General features: G+C 41.8%; 2 protein-coding genes across 7 annotated transcripts in view; one reads left to right on the top strand and one right to left on the bottom strand.

The window, feature by feature from the left end:
- Positions 1–15812, top strand: part of LOC147021167 (glucagon receptor-like) — a 79825-nt gene that overhangs the window by 14426 nt on the left and 49587 nt on the right. The gene's annotated exons all lie outside the window — the stretch shown is intronic.
- The window catches only part of LOC147021169 (uncharacterized), a 32706-nt gene that overhangs the window by 5490 nt on the left and 11404 nt on the right, over positions 1–15812 (bottom strand). The window contains exon 2 of one of the 2 annotated variants that reach the window (XM_085891015.1): positions 6157–6224. The exons of the other annotated variant lie outside the window; for it this stretch is intronic. The gene's annotated coding sequence lies outside the window, so the exon portion shown is untranslated. The remainder of the gene's footprint in view (positions 1–6156; positions 6225–15812) is intronic. 2 annotated transcript variants of the gene reach the window in all.

The raw sequence follows: 15812 nt of genomic DNA, 5'->3' as shown, positions 1-15812 counted from the left end.
GCAAAATGAGTGACAGCTTGCTGGTATCCTGTGTCAGAGTGGCGACCCGTCCAGGATTGTGCCCAATCACCAAAGAGACTGCTTCGGCAGCACCAACGCTCTGCACAGAGTATGGTCCCAATGGATGGATAGAGTTCACCAGCATCTGGAATTCTGCAGGAGGGATGTGGAACGATTCTTCGATGAAAAAGTCAAAAAAGTTAATTGACTCCCACCTGTTTGATGGAGGTGGAAAACAGTTTCAGGCATCGTTCCAGAATATTCCAGAAATTCTCGATTGGGTACAGACTTAATGACTGAGAAGGCCATGACATATGGATAACATCAGTGTCATGCTCATAAAACCAATAGGTGACCACAGGTGCTCTGTGGATAGGGGCTTTGAGGCGGTGGGGGTGGGGGGGGTCTCCTCTTACAGCCATGCTTGCCATAATTATAAGCAAACAGGCCCGTGCAGCATTTTTATACATGACCCTAAGCATGCTGGGATGTTATATGCTTAATCAAATAATGGGCCACACCTTTGTGGAAGCTATTGTTTGGTGTTTCTCATTTACCCTGTTGTTTACATATTTGTGCACTACATGTACGTATGTATATATGTATGTACAAGGGGCAGTCAATAAGTAACCTTAAATAGTGATATAAATTCGAGAATGTAATGTGTGTAGTTGTAGACAACATATGTTATGTTGTGGCCAAGCCTCTGCGACATGAAGGAGGTTCACTTCTTGGTAAGTGAATTGCGTCAACTGTACATCCTGATGTATCTGGAAACAAACTGGAAACGTCCTTCAAGGACGTCTACCAGAAAAAAAATCCCAATTTAAAAAGATAAATTCTACCTAGGTAGATTACATGGAAAGGACGCGTACAGTTCTTTCAGTTCGGGTGTGAGTTGTCTTGGCACCCACCTTGCAGACACTTTGCGGAAACCCAGCACGTTGTGTATGATATGGTGTGCTGAACCATGGCTAACGTTCAATTTGGATTCCACTTCTTCCGGCACAATGTGACGGTTTTCCCTTAGCACGCGCTCAACTCCTGCAACCATTTCTGGTGTGTCGGCTGTGTGAGGCCGGCCCGAGCGCGCAACATCTCCCACCCTCGACACCACTTTTAAACTTCTTGTCCCAGTCGTACACCTGCTGCAGCGATAAACATGCGTCACCACATTCCATTTTCATTCTGCGATGGAGTTCACTGGGATTGACACCCTCACTTCCCAAGAAACATATGACAGAACGTTGCTCCTCCCTGGTGCATGGTTCTAAGGGAGCCGCCATCTTGGAACTGCTCTACTGACGTCTCACGCTCAATGTTGCCAGATCTAAAACAGGCAAAACATGACTCTTACCCATAGATGAAACATACGCCGTCTTCAACTACACACATTACATTCTCGAATTTATATCGCCATTTTAAGGTTACTTATTGACTGCCCCTCATGTGTATGTCTGTACCGGAAGTAAATCATAGAAAAACACAGGACTGGGTCCATCTCCACCAAATTTTGCGTTTGTGTTGGTAGTACCCAGGGTCACATCATAGACACAAGGAAAAAAATCCCCAGGGGGATGAGGGGGAGACGACTTGCCAATGCTCCAGAAGGGAGCGGGTGTTTCTCGTAAAAAAAAAAAATAAACATGGTCTATTAAATTGATTGGGTGCATGTTTTTGTGGTCACCCTGTAATTTCAGTAACTGTACCCTGGGGTGTCGAAAACCAGAACGCCCCCCCCCCCAGGAAAATATCCTCACCGCCACCCTCCTCCCCACCTTTACCTTTCTCTTCTTCTTTTTCAACTTTTTAGAGGCTTGTCTAAATGGAAGATCCTACACTATGACTGCACCGAGCTCATAAACAAAGCACAATCACAGCAGCAACCTTTTTTTCTTTTTTTCCTGGGTCTCAGCCTACCAACGAACCCCGGGTCCCGGGGCAATGACCAGCCTGACAATCTGATTCACAACTCCAGAGCAGTCACAGATGTGAAGGCGGACATCTTCGTGGCACACCCCTTCAGCCAGTTGATCATTAAGGAAGCAGTAACTATCCCAAGATGTTCAAAAATCAACTATGGAAGAACAATAGCATGATAGATACTCCAGGAAAGGCCCAGCATGATGTAACTGCCCCACTTGTTTCTCAAGTTCTCGAGCAATATGAGCGTTGGAACCTCGGGAGCAAAGTTTCTGAGGTCACTTTCTGGGCACTCCATGGCTTCCTTAACAAGGCTCTATGTTTCATAGTTCTTTGCTAACAACTGGAGAAAAACTCCAAAGCGCTGCAGTTAACACAGCTAGATATCGAAACTATACGTCTTACCAGCAAGTCCTGTATGTTCACTTTAGGATGAGAAACAAAATAATTAATGGAAAGCAAGCAAGACTGAAACTAGGAAATGAATCAGGTACACGCTCAGTATAAACCGGCTCAATCGTATTCCTTTATATTAAAAAAACCAAAAGGATTTTCATTGTGATCACAAGTCATCGATGTCCATTTATATGAGTATTGACTCAGTTGGAGCAGCAGTACTTCCGTTTTGATAACTTTGGTCTTGTTATTATTTACTAGATGACCCGTGAACCCATTGGGTTCCCGTTGTGACGGCAGTTGATGAAAAAAGAATCATTTCAAGAAAAGAAAAAAAAAAAAGATAGTTCCAGCGAACTGTACCGCTGAGGTTGTTTGCATTGATCAAATACTCCCAGAGAGTACTTGACTGAATCGGGAATTGAGTTTTTTAATAATTTTTTCGTTGCCCGATTTTAACGAAACTTGATACTGCACACCGCAGGAGAATGTTGAGTAAGGTGGCACTAAAATTTTTGTGCTATCGTGTACCGTTTTGGCTGTATTTCGGGAACATACGTACATACAATATGAGAGTTTTGGTAAAATATAGATAGATGACCATAGAATGAGTTTTGGTAAGTTGTGCCAAAATATCCTTAAAGTTGTACACATAAATCTGAGACTCTATCTCATTGCGGATAGGTGCTGAGGTTTTAAACATTCTCGGCTCCATTTGAAGTACGTAGTTACTTGTTTCCCCGGTATCTTTCTATCCGTCTGTCTGTCTGTCTGTTTGTCTATGTGCATGATATCTCATAAAGTTGTGGACGGATCCTGATGAAACTTGGTGGACGGGTTGCGTGTTTCGCAAGGCCTAAATGATTCGATTTTGGTGAAGATCCGGATCCAGATCTGGATATGATCATTATTTAATTTCTTAAATAATTCTTCACCATTGAGAGATAGGGCAAAAAACGATATAGTGATGTATAGCATGATATTTAAAAAATGTATCGGGACCCGGTATGTTCTCGTGGATCAGGCATGATGTGGCGGAGGTATCCGCCCTAACGAGGGCCCTTCCAGTTTGTGATATTTTCACCTCTTTGGCAATGCTCGCGTGTGCAAATCGTTCTTCGTCATTATCCGTGGACCGAGTGTGTCTTAAGTTTTATAAAAAAAAAGTTCTCCAAACACTACGATCTTCCATTTTCATTCGCTCATTCTTCTTGATCCCGTTCCAAATGTATCAAGTAAGCTATTCTTGGACTTTCTTTTGTTTTATGACTTCTACACTATTATAGTAAGTTTTAGCTTCGCTCAGCTCCAGCTCTTTGGCAGTGCCTTGCAGATTGCAATCCGTTGTGTTGAATTATTTCCATTACTTTGTCAAATTTACAATCCAGCCCCATATTTGCGCTTCTCAAATGATAGTAATACATCATATTGCCTCATTATTGCAGCATTTGACATATTTTATTCATAAATTATATATTTGATATTCCAATTCAAGGACGTTTATGGTAGTAGAGCAGCCAAAATGTTTATTTTCGACTTGTGAGCGCATCGTTTGTTAAAAGCAGGTGTCCGTCATGGATGGAATGCTTATACAGTATAATGAGAAACAAAAGAGGTGGGTAGATCCCATCCTCCATTTGGAACTTGAAGATCATCTAGGCCCTAGGGGTCCACCATTTATTCCCTGATCCTGGGACCTTCAAGGTCACAAAGGTCAAGTGGGTATTTTCGGAATTTCAAATACACCTGAATGTCAGTTCAAGAGAGATTTGGCAACAACGATGTTAATGAACACATTTTTTTTTTTTTAAACAAACACATTTTTGCGTTCAATTATGTTCTACCTTGATGTGCACATTCAACATTAAATTCCTGATAACACCTGCTATCCATCCATCCATCGGGACCATACTCTGTGCAGAGCGTTGGTGCTGCCGAATCAGTCTCCTTGGCTATTGGGCACAATCCTGGACGGGTCGCCACTCCGACACAGGATACCAGCAGGCTGGCACTCATTTTGCCGACCTCGGAAGGAGGTCAGGCAGAGTCAACCCCACCTGGTATTAATTCAACAGCCAAGTCGGATTTGAACTCAGGATTCTATGATCCCAAACAGCATTAAGCCAACACCAGACATACATGCTACCCAAATATAAAAATCACTTTTAAAATGTGCTCAGGTGTGTATGGATGTCAAAAGTATCCAAACAAGGTAGAATGTGAAAATGAAAGTGTGCAAGGTCCATCCTTACATCCCTTTTCTGTTAGTTTATGGTTGTTGTTTTTTTTTACCTCCGCCACCGAAGGTCGACGGTTATGTTTTCTTCCCTGTCTCTTTGTCTGTCTGTCTTTCTGTCTGTGAGCAGGATGTCTTGTCTTGCCATGGAAACAAGTAACAATGGCTCAGAGAGCAACATAATCGGAAAGAATTGACGTGTGTCGATGAAGTCGTGGATGTGCATGAGGATGCGATGGTGATGGGGAGCGCGATTGAAAGACTTAAGTGAAGAGGAAAAGGCAAAGAACGCAGGGAGATTATTCCAGATAGGCATTATAAGGGTGTGAATGAGTGCAGTTGGGAAACCAGCCTTGCCCTTGGGACAGAGAGCGGGTGAGGGTTCCGAGTGATGCATGTGACCTGAAATTGGCTTCAAGAGGGCAAAGGCAAGAAGAGGGCAAAGGAAGAGCAAGACCTGATAATTAATTAAGGCTTTTTATAAGATGGCTGGAAAGATGAGCAATGCTTGTACGTTGCTCAAGCCTGAGCACCGACCACAAGTGGTTTCACCGACGTAGCTGCAGTGCACTGCGAAAGCAATACCTCGTACGATGACAGTACGCTATCCCTGCAGTACGGTAATACCACACAATAGATAGTACTATGGTATGCCATACTCCCCTATCCCACCAGCCCATATTGTAAATGAGCCCACAAGACTCATGTAATAAATTTAAGCTCCTGACTCTGTGACATCAACAAACAGTGTGTGGCATGAAACACATCACAATTTAACACTTACTCACGTCCTCCAATCGAATTCAGCACATGGCTGCAAATAACCATCCCTTTCATGGTGTGAGGAGCACATGGCTGGTTGCCAAGGCAGTTTCATTTGGCTATAAAGGAGTACAATCTTGGACGGGTCACCACTCCGACTCAGGATACTCAAATGGCTTATTACCCCCAGTGAGCTGGGGACACCGCAGATTTGGATATTGGGCCATCTCAAAATTTTTGATGGCAGTGGAAAATAGCTGCCACAGCCATCAGCAGCTGAATTTGAGATGGCCCAATAGCCAAATCTGTTAATAAAATGATAGGCTACTAGTGTGCCAAATTTGGTGCTTTCCTCACAAAATGCACAATTGTTATGCTATATTTAGCTAAGTTGCCCCACTATCTATAAATAAAGCTCTGCTGCTACAGGTAGAAGAATGGCAGGTGCCAGAGACAGCTTAATAAGTTTACCTTCGTTGAATTTGTACTGATTTTTGTTGGGAACGGTGCTTAGCAATTGTTCCGGGCCATCTCTACATTCGACTCCGTGACACCGATTGCGTGATGCATTGTATTGAAAATAAAGTTAGCTTGTTCTGAAAGATATGGTGAAGCAGATGTCAATCTTCGACTCGACGTTAAACTTCCAAAATCCACACTGACTGCACACCTCAACTCATTCACTCCTCATTCGTACCAAGTGTGGAACTACCTTCTCGAGGCTTTGTTATCCTGCACGTCGTTCCAGGGCTTAAAACAGGCGGGTACCATCTCATGTCTCGTACCCTCCTCCCCCACATCCTCACTCCCATGTAACCTTCCGAACACAACCCTCTTACTTCCATGTTGCAGTATTTTCTCACTTTTGCACCACCTCTATATCTCTATCATCTCCATTAGCGTCGATCTGGAAGAGAAACAAATACAGTACTCACAGAATTCCAATTTTGCCCCACTTGATCTTCGTGACCTTGAAAATGACCTTGAAGTTCAAAATCTATGTTTTTCTGAAATGAGCAATGTACGGTAACCTGCATAAGTTTTCACATCTTGATGTCACTTGAGCTTATTTCATGATGCTTTCAAATCAAATTTAACATATAGAGTCTTCGCAAACTACTGCAAAGTGATAAAGATAAACAAATGCAGATAAAATGTGAATAGGTTTGATTAACAGAGAAAATCAGATGATTCTCAGTTGCATAAGTATTGAAAAACCCTTTGCCCAATTGACCCTTAATCACTTCAGGTGCAAGTTATTTGTTTGAAAGGTTAAAAAATAAGTGTAATAGGTTTTACCTGTATGTAATCAGAGGTTTAACTTAAAAATTAAGCTCCACCACTTATCTAAGGAACATTATTTCAATGTGCAACTCACTTGGTCAAGCAACAAGGCAAACATGAAGACTAAGGAGCATTCCAAAGAAGTCGGACATACAGTGATGGAAAAACACTGTTCAGGAAAGGGTTATAAAAAGATTTCAAACTCACTTATTATCCCTTTGAGTCTGGTGAAATCCATTGGTGGAAGATGCATCATACCACCCAGACTCTACCCAGGTCAGGTCAACCATCCAAACTCAGCAGTTCAGGATGTTCAGGAAACTGGTTCAGGATGTCAGTGTAAATCCAACAATTATGTTAAAAGATCTGCAAGGCTATCTGTCCGAAATGGGGGTCATTGTTCATCAATCAACAATTATCCCATTCCCTTCACAAAACTTACCTCTATGGACAGGTGGAAAGAAGGAAGCCATTACTGAAAAGGACACATCTAAACGCTCGTATGGAGTTTGTGAAAAAGCATCTCAATGATACTGTAGGCTTGTTGAGAAAAGTTTTGTGGTCAGAAGAAACAAAAATTGAACTTTTTTGGTTTAAATTCAAAGCATTACATTTTCATCAGCAGGGACTGGTAAGCTTGTTTGGATAGAAGGGACAATAGACGGCGCAAAGCACAAGGGGAATCCTTGATGAAAACCTGCTTGAGTCGGCCAGGAATCTGAAACTGGGTAGGAGATTCACATTTCAGCAGGACAATGATCCGAAACACAAAGCTAAAGCCACACTGGAGAGGCTGAACAAGAAGAAAATAAATGTTCTTGAGTGGCCCAGTCAAAGTCCTGACTTGAACCCAATTTAACATTTATGGCGAGACGTGAAGATTGCAGCGCATTGACGATCCCCATCAAACTTGGCAGAACTAGAGCAATTTTCACATGAAGAATGGGCAAACATTTCAACATCTCACTGTACAAAGATGGTGGAGATATACCCCAATACAAAAAGAGACCTACAATCAGTCATTGCTGTAAAAGGTGCTTCCACCAAGTACCAAGTACTGACCTCAGGGGCTGAATACTTTAACAACCAGTGAATTTTGATTTGTACATGGTTTTTACAGGTATTCCTGACAAGTGACCTCCTTCAACTATAACAGCGTTTAGTTTGATCCGTTCAGTTAAATGAATTTTTTAAAAGTTCATTTTGGAAAATTATTTGTACATAATTCATAACATATATTTTAAAGTGCCATTATTGGTCGGAGGTCACTTCCGTTCAGTTAAATGAATTTTTTAAAAGTTCATTTTGGAAAATTATTTCTACATAATTCATAACATATATTTTAAAGTGCCATTATTGGTCGGAGGTCACTTTTGCAGGTCACTGTATTGAACATGTTCGCCCGCTTTTAACAAACAGTGCCATTAAAAAACCTTTCTGGAATACCTTTTCCCACGCACGGCTGGTCAACAACCATCTTTGGAGAGATTTTCTCTAAAATTATCTAATTACAGAAAATTTATAGCACTACTTTGGCGATTAATGCTTTTATTAAAAAAAAAAAAAAATTGCCTTCCACTTTTCCATTAGCAGATGAAAGCGTGTCATCCTGTAGCTGTTAATGTGTCCCGGTGTCGAACAATTGGCTAAAATATCTACTTTTGCCACCAATGGGTATTTGCTGTAAATTTGACATTATTTGAGCATTCTTGTATTCCATTAGGTTGTTTGTCATCTCCATCCACAACTTGTTACAATGGTGGTGTTGCTGAAACATAACTTCTTCTTCGACCTAATCTTAGACCAATATTTATGAGAACGATGAGCAAAAGTTACGTATAGGAAGAGGTCATTTCGCTCATCACAACTCTACCGTAGCAACATTCCCTGATGGTGATATGTTGTTCGAAGTAAGAGGGTTGAGTTCGGAAGGGCAGCAACATTCCTTTGGAGCCATGAATAAGCTACAAGCAGTTTAACCCGATAGAAAGACTTCAGTATCATATGTGCCTTACGATCCACAACTATATATGTGAGAGATAGAGAGAGTTCATATTTATCTACCAGACATTAATGAGATTCCTTCGTGAAGAAACCTTCACGGATGAGGAACCTTCAATGATCTTGGTGACACAGAGATAAGAACAGCTGTGCAGGCCAAACTTGACAATCTCTTAGAGATAACAAATAGAAATCATATCAACAGTCCAGAAAAGATGTGGATCGATGAAAAACACGTAGTGAGCAGGATAACATGGGAGTTCATTTCCTCCACCACCAAAGGTGAAGGAGGTTATGTTTAACCTCTGCCATCGAAGATCGGAGGTTACTGTTTTCACCCCTTTCTGTTTGTTGTTTGTTTGTTTGTTATCTTGCCAAAACGAAGTTTTTGCAAGATATGTTCGTCAGCTTGTATGTTTTTTTTGTTGTTTGTCTGTAATCACGTATCGATCACTCCGAAGAGCACAGTTATCATTGGAAATTTTTGTAACTTCGCATATCAGAGGCCTATAGAGGTCCCTTTCAGTGCATAAAATTGTCAAGGTCAAAGGTCAAGGTTACTTAGTCGCAAATCAGGGGAGTCGACGAAACCCTTATTTTTTGAGTAATTTTGATCGGATCGTCTTCAAACTTCATGGGAATATAGTTCATGGTCTGGCGCTCAGCTGATTAATTTTTGGTGGCGATCGGCCTTGATCTTCATGGTTAGCGCTGGAGGTCGAAAGTTTTTGACCCCAAGGTCAAATTTTGAAATCTTAGATACCATCTCGAGTTATACCTCATATGAAAGCGCTTGATAAGTGCTTTCCAGATCTGTCAAAAGTTTGACGCTATGACGTCATGACGAAAAAAACGGATTTTTTTTTCATGGTTACTCTGCAGAACGATTCTCATCGGAATCTCTCGTAGGCAGATATTCTTCAAGGAGTCGCTCCTGGTGGATAGCAGCTCTGTTCACCTCAGTGTGACCTTAAAGAAGTCACGTGGTCACCTTTTGGTTCGTTTTTTTGTTTGTTTGTTTGTGAACAGTATTATGGAAAAACTCCTCGACGGATTTCGACGAAACTTGGTGGGGGGGGGGGGTTAGGTATGGTCCAAGGATCATGCCATTAGATTTTGGACTTTGTCCCCCCCCCCTCAAAAAAATAAATTGTTGGTGAAAAAAATTTTTTTTTTGCATTTTTACACGTTTAAGTGATTTTCAACCCCCCCAAAAAAATTTAGACAAAAAAAATTTTTTTTTTTGCATTTCTACATGTTTTAAGTGATTTCCAACCCCCCCCCCCCCCCCAAAAAAAAAATAGTCAGAGAAAAAAATTTTGCTCCTTTTTTTTTAACAAAATTTCGATTTCTTTTTTTTGCATTTCTACATGTTTTAAGTGATTTCCAACCCCCCCCCCCCAAAAAAAAAATGTTGGAGAAAAGAACTATAACTGTCAGCACTGTTGACATATTTAATGAATAAGATATAAGGTTCACTTGAGTGACCCAGCAGTATTGGCGGCGGAGTTTTTGCACTCTCCCGAGTGCTCCCCCTCTTGTTTCAACCCTGTGTTTGTTTGTTACTTGCAAAGTCCAAGGTTTTTCAAGTATATTGGTCAGTCGATTTTGTTATTCTGTCTGTTTGTCAATCGCCTGCTGGTCACCATTTTGTATCGATCTTCACGAAACTTCACCAAGTTGTGGAGGTCGTCTCAACTGAGAAGCCTATTGATTTTGACATCAAAGGTCATCTTGAGGTCGAATTTCTAAAATAGTCATTTTTTCATCCGATTGACTTGAAAATTAAACAGCAATTGCACAGTGCATTACTGAATTGAGAAACCAACTATTTTTTAAGATCAAAAGGTCAAAGGTCAACTGAAGGTCAAGCTTCTGAAATCATTAAATTTCATCTGAAAAAAACATCAATTTTCATCAAATTAACATGAAGATTAAGCAGCAACTGCAGAGTGCATCGCGGAATTTGGAAACAAACTATTTTTGAGGTCAAAGGTCAACTCAAGGTCAAACTTCTGCAATCATCAAATTTCATCTGAAAAAAAACATCAATTTTCATCAAATTAACATGAACATTAAGTAGCAACTGCAGAGTGCATCGCGGAATTTGGAAGCCAACTATTTTTGAGGTCAAAGGTCAACTCAAGGTCAAACTTCTGAAATCATCAAATTTCATCTGAAAAAAACATCAATTTTCATCAAATTAACATGAAGATTAAGTCGCAACTGCAGAGTGCATCGCGGAATTTGGAAACCAACTATTTTTGAGGTCAAAGGTCAACTCAAGGTCAAACTTCTGAAATCATCGATTTCAATCTAAAAAATCATCAATTTTCATCCGAATGACCTGAGTTTTGATGAAGATTGTCAACTTTAATCTTTATGAAATGGAAAATTTTCAACCCATGGCAACCCTTGGAGAGGGGGGGGTGGATTTTGCAACTATCGTGCTCTGTGCAACATCTTTTTCATGTTTGTTTGTTGTCTCTTTGTGAACAAAATGTCTCAAAAACTTGTCGACGGATTCGGATGAAATTTGGTGGAGAGCTTGGGTATGTAAGAAGGAAGAATTGCTTCAATTTTGGTGAAGATCCGAAAATTTTTTGAGTGAATCTTCACCCTTGAGAGATTGGGCCAAAAACTAAATATAGCACATTATCTTAAAATGTTGTGATCGGATTCTGACAAAACTTGGTGGGCAGGTTGGATATGTAAGAAGAAAGAATTGATTTTATTTTGGTGAAGATCCGAATGCGGATCTGGATCCAAGAATTTTTTAAGTGATTTGTTACCATTGAGTGATCGGGCTAAAACAATATATTGTAAGATATCTCAAAAAGTTATTTACGGATTTTGACAAAACTTGGTGGGTGAGTTGGTTAGGTGACAAGAACAAGACGATTAAATTTTAGTTCAGGTCCGAATCCAGATCCGGCCTATCAGTGCGATACAAAACGTAAACTAATCAGCTTGGCGGAGGTTTGTGCTCTACCGAGTGGTCTTCTAGTTATCAACTGCTTCCTACCTAATTTGCTAAAAGTTTACAAACACGAGCAACACAATACCTTAAACAACCAGTGCAATGAAAATTGTGTAAAAACATTTTTGGTATGATTATTATGAACTAGCAGAAGCCCATGATAAAATACCACGATATAAAAAAGAAGAAAAAAAATAGGAAGTCTTTTATTCTTGTGCTGGTTGAAAGAGCTCAAAATGGAAGCTTCATATCAATAATAGTGGGGCAACTTTGCATAACATTTGTGCATTTTGTGAGGAAAGCACCAAATTTGGCAAACTAGTAGCCTATCATATTATGAACAGATTTCGATATTGGGCCATCTCAAATTCAGCCGCTGATGGCTGTGACAGCCATTTTCCACTGCCATCAAAAATTTTGAGATGGCCCAATATCCAAATCTGTTCATAATATGATAGGCTACTTGTGTGCCAAATTTGGTGCTTTCCTCATAAAATGCACAATTGTTATGCTATATTTAGCTAAGTTTCCCCACTATAAGGAATGTGTTCTGAGTTGTTGTATGTATCTGGTACTTCGAGAAAAGAAGAGAGGAGAATGAGTTCAACAACTTGTTGATTTATTCAAAACATTCGATGGGAAAACTTACCATGGATTATATCAATTTAATTTTCGGCTAAGGAACGAAGTACACGCTGTCCACAGTCTTGTTCCTGTTTTAAAAAAATATATATTGTTGCGAATTCGCGCCCGCCGGCGTGCGAGCGGCCACGTAACTCGAATCGCGCACGTCGCCCACCGGACGGACAATTCCGTCGTGACCCTCTCGGACTAACGCCGGGAACTAGTAACGGGTGGGCCTTGCGGCATGAGATAGGGTTGTTCGCCAAATTCGACCTACCTAAGTACCCACACAGCTCCCCGACAGATTCCCAACCCCGACAGACTGACTCTCCTCTAGACCCATTCTTGACTGCTGCTGCCACACTTCGCTGCCGCCACAACTCGCCTGAGCCCGAAACAGAAAAACCTCACCTCAATTCGCCCCGCTCTCGGCGCTTTAACGTGTGACAGGAGAACCCATATGCAGATTCCCGGATCAGGATGGGCTCGGGGGCGGAGCCACGCTCGCCCCATTGGACGGAGGCAAAGTGGGCATGAATCATTCCTGATCCTCGAATTTGCATATAGCGATTCTACTCCGACGCGCCTGGAGGCGGGGCCAAATCACCCCGCGCTTAATGATTGGACGGATCCGAAGTGGGCGTAATCATTCCTGATCCGACTTCCCCTCGGAAAGGCCGCTCTTTGCACCCGCTGCTCAGCGCGCGCCCTGTACGAGTCCAGGATCGGTGCCCACAAGCGGTGCGGGAATGGTGGCAGAAGGAGGAGAGGTGAAGGTGGTGGAGGGTTTATTGTGGCGGTGATGGCCATGGCGACGCTTGGAATGGCGGTGATGCGATGGTTGCGAGAGCGAGTTGTGAAGGTAAAGGTCGTGGCTGTTGGCGTTGTTGTTGTTGTGAAGCGGCGTTGCGGTTGGTGGTTGTTGTGTGATGGCGGTTGAGACGTGGTTGGTTCAAAATAAAGATAGAACAGAAAAACGGCTATCTTGAAGGGTCGCAGCCCGAATGAATCACATTTATTCCCTCTAAACAACGGGTTTGGGCTAACTACACATGTACTTACAGAGATATCTCACCTACGGGACCTGAATGGTGGTTTGTGAATTTCCTCAACCACAACAATATATATATATATATATATATATATATATATATATATATATATATATATATATATATATATATATATATATATATATTACCAAATCAAAAGAGACATGTCAGGAAAAATCTTTTAAAAACTAGAACAGCACTCCGTGGAGCACAAACCTCCCCCAAGCTGATTAGTTTACGTTTTGTATCCATTAATAGGCCAGATGTGGATCCAGACTTGAACCATAATCGAATCGGCTTGTTCTCGTCACCGACCCAACTCATTCACTGACTTTTGTCATAACTCGTCCACAAAGTTTTGAGATATCATAATATAAATCGTTTTTGGCCCCATCTTTCAATGAAGACTCACTTTTTAAAAAATAAATAAATAAACAAAATTTAAACTCTCTTATCCGGATATTCACCAAAATCAAATCATTTCATCCTTATCACACTCCCAACATGTCCACCAAATTTTGGCCGAATCCATCCATAACCTTTTTGAGATATCCTGCACACATACAGACGAACAAACAGACAGAAAGGGGGTGAAAACATAACCTCCTTCACCTTCGGTGGAGTTAATAATATTTATTTGACTACGTAGAGTATACCGATGGCCAACCAATTCTTTGGCTCAGACCAATTTCTGAAATTTATAAAATCGGGTGAAAAATGTGAGCCATTTAAAAAAAAAAAAACCTGCTGTTGAGCTGGGAATGTGGAACGTCCATCACATGTCACGATTCGATACAGTTCCAACAAAGGCTTAACTGAAATTCCTCGCGGAATTTCACCCTCCATTTGGTAGTCACATGTTGTCTGACTCATGAACTGTTAAAGCCAAGAGTGTTTGTTGTACATAAAAAGATTCATAAAAATGCAGCAAATGCATCACCTCTAATTCCATCCATCAGTTCCTTTTAGCACCATGTCATTGTCTGTCACAATGCCACAGGCAGATACAATGCAGCGGAGCAAGGGTGTGAAAGGGCACTTAGCTCCACATGTTTATAATCCTACCAGCATCATGCAGTGTCGAGCAATGTAGAGTTTTCTTCCAATTCCCGTTACATTGCTCATATCCTATCTCTCCTAAGGGTGTGGGTTTGAGGTGGTGATGGGTCAAACCAGAACACGGCTGACTTTGGTGATAAGGAAACTTTGTCCGGTGAGTGATAACTCATTCGTTGTGCAATCGAGTTCAAAACTGCCTCGAAAGGAGAGAAGCTCTCAATTCAGGAAAAGAGGATTCGGGAAGAATAAGTCCTTAAAAAATGATGTTGTAATCGGGATTACAACTTTGGTTAATTGATGATGGAAAGAAACGATGGCGGAGGTTGACCCGTAAGATCAATCGCAGATGACATGGAAAGGACGCGTGACAAGATACCTGGGGGTAAATCATCTTTACAGCATTCCCTGGGTGTGAAATGGCAGTCTTGCACTCCCTCCGATCTGCCTGTCCTGCCTGCTGTTTTACTGATAAGTGTTGATTTTTTTTTTTAGCAGATGGACAGATAAAGAAAAAGTGGGTGGGAGAGGGGAGAGTGGTTGGGAGGAGGAGTGATCACGAGCTTCCGAGGAGGCTGTGGGGGCTGGTGTGAGACACCCGACTCGTGCTATGAGGTCTCTAATTTAGAAGAAGCAGCCACAATTGATCACCATGTAAAGAGCCGGATGTACGCGTTATATTGGTGGAACCTCTCGTCTGCCGGCATTAGTTGGTATACGCTAAAGATTCCGCGGTGTCTTCGCAAAGAATGGATGAGCTATCACCAGCACCCTGGCCAAATTAAAAAAAATTCCTGCGCTAACCTACAGGGGGGAACTGCATCAGCGGCAGAGCCGTGCCCCCAGCAAATGGTGGAACCAGCAACAAGGTGCTGCATGCAACAGGACAGGGGGATCTTGGTGCAACCAAAGGGACAAGAAAAGGAGCCAATGGAACAGATGGAAAACCTCTGCGATATCCTTTTTTAAATGCTGAGGTCAAGCAAGGTTTTAAATGTTTTTTTTAAATGTTCATTGCTGGAGTCACCACACACCTACTGACGTTCTCACAAGCTGTATCTCGCTCACTCCATCTAAAACTCCAGAGCATCGGCGGAGTTCACCAACGGTTCTTTTCAGGACCCGCATCACACTTTCACACCCCCACGCCGCACCTCTTCACACATCCATAATCACTCACTCAGCTCAGCACCACGTCAGCCAGCCGGATCACGTTCGGTTAACGGCGGGGGTCACACCCACACCACCCCACTTCTAGCACTCGACTGCCTATCAAACTTACTCTTCTTAGTCTTTTTCCCCGAACGAATGTGCCACTGAAGTTACTTGTGGTAAGTGATTGCCAAAGGCACTTCTTTGTGTGGATAAGGTTTTTTCATGGGTGACTTTGTTTGACTTGTACATATGTGCATTGCTGAGTTATAATCCCTTTCAAACGGTTCGGTTGTCTGCTTCAATTGATGAGACGTTGCGTGTTGTATCAGGGAGTTCGCCATTT

This window comes from Eptatretus burgeri, chromosome 8 (genome assembly GCF_056783735.1).
Source record: "Eptatretus burgeri isolate ZD-2024b chromosome 8, Ebu_testis_v1, whole genome shotgun sequence".
NCBI classification, from domain to species: Eukaryota; Metazoa; Chordata; class Myxini; order Myxiniformes; family Myxinidae; genus Eptatretus; species Eptatretus burgeri.
Note: the sequence above shows the minus strand (reverse complement) of the source record. Positions and strands in the feature narration are given on the sequence as shown.